The following is a 1,710-nucleotide window of genomic DNA, read 5'->3' on the forward strand; positions in this document are numbered from 1 at the left end:
GATTGCAACAACGTGGTGGGGCCCGAAAACATGTATTATCAAAACGGAACGCGTGTTTGAAAGCATGGCTCCCTGTGTTGATTTTGCAATTATTTTCTCACTACCAAAATGATGACAAAAACGATGTTTGGTGGTTTGTTGTCAGACCAGCTTTTGCGTCGGTCCTTCGGCCTTGGTCAATAAATATAAAACAAAAGACGATATGCTCCCCCTCGGACCGACAAAAATGCTGGTCTGTCAACAACCCATCAAACATCTTATTATGTAGTTATGTCCCTTGAACATGACTGTAAGGTTTACGTAAGGAATTGTCTTAAAATACGAAACTCTCGCGGTTTTTCTTGCATGCAGGCGCTGTAAATTTGAATACAAAACATAAAGGTTGATTTTTCAGGGTAGTTTTAACAGCAGCGTTGAAATATATTCAGAAATAGCAGTAAATAGCCTTGCTTCTTTGACACGCTGTACTACGCATATACTTACGGCAGAGGAGTAGCTGTCATAGCGTTACGCTGAACGTTGCACACTTCGCAAGCGTCATGACCAGAATTTTTTTTTAGGTTACGCTTTGTGAAGGTTCTGCGCATACGCGTACAGCCGCTAAGTAATCGTCAAGATCTCGGGCCCGGGTCACTGACCTTCAAGCTACCTATCCCAGTTGAGGAGCCTCATGCATTATTACGTAATGTATGGCCAAAATGGCCAGTCGCGCCTTTGTTACACCCTTATGAAGGAATCGGGTTGATATGTTCATGTTTAAGGTGACACCTATGTCACTCTGCTCGATTATTTTCGTTAAAAGAAAACTCTGTGGAAAGAACGGAGCCATGCGGATAATGTGTGGTAGGTGTCCGAGTGAAAGAACGCTCTTATTATATTATTCTATGTGAAAACTTGGACAGTTCTGTGGCGTGAACATGATCGTGTGAACTTACAATACAATACAATACAATACAATACAATAATCTTTATTCATCTCTAAAAGAGAAATTACAAGCTTGACTGTGTGTCTGTAAAATCAATCAATTAATCAATCAATCAACCCTGCATGTAGTAACATTCACATCGCATATTCACATCATATCGTTACACGCAAACATTGTACCCACACACTTACTAAAATAAGCCTAAAAATAGAAGCAATGCATTGCCTGTTTAAAAATTATATCACATTATCACCTTATCACACTTTAACCACATTATCTTCTCACATTTGTATCCTATAAATCAATATAACTAACAACAGAGAAAAACAACTGATAAAAGGATGTAAAGATTATGCCGTTGTCAGAGCGATAGCACCAGCACCTAACGCCCCACCTGAGAGTTGAAGATGTGAATTGCAGATGGAATGAATGAGTTTCTGTAGCGTGTGGTTCTTGTGTATGGCTGTCTAAATTTTAAGCTTCTGTCCATCCGTCTGCTGTCAAGTTCAGGTCTGAGTGGGTGCGTGTCATCGGTCAAAATCTTCTGTAGCCTGTCAGTCAGTCGTCGTTCCTGCGTTGATGCAAAAGTGTCCTGCTTCCTCCCAACTACCCCACCTGCTTTCTTAATAAACTTCTCTAACCTATCCCTGTCCTGCTTGCTGATGCTGCCACTCCAACACACGGATCCAAAGTACAGCACACTATTGCAGGTTGAAGTATAAAACATCTGGAGAATCTCTTGTCTAACATTAAAAGATCTGAGTTTTCTCAAAAAGTACAGGCG

The sequence above is a fragment of the Littorina saxatilis genome, linkage group LG9, assembly GCF_037325665.1.
Source record: "Littorina saxatilis isolate snail1 linkage group LG9, US_GU_Lsax_2.0, whole genome shotgun sequence".
In the NCBI taxonomy this organism is placed as follows: domain Eukaryota; kingdom Metazoa; phylum Mollusca; class Gastropoda; order Littorinimorpha; family Littorinidae; genus Littorina; species Littorina saxatilis.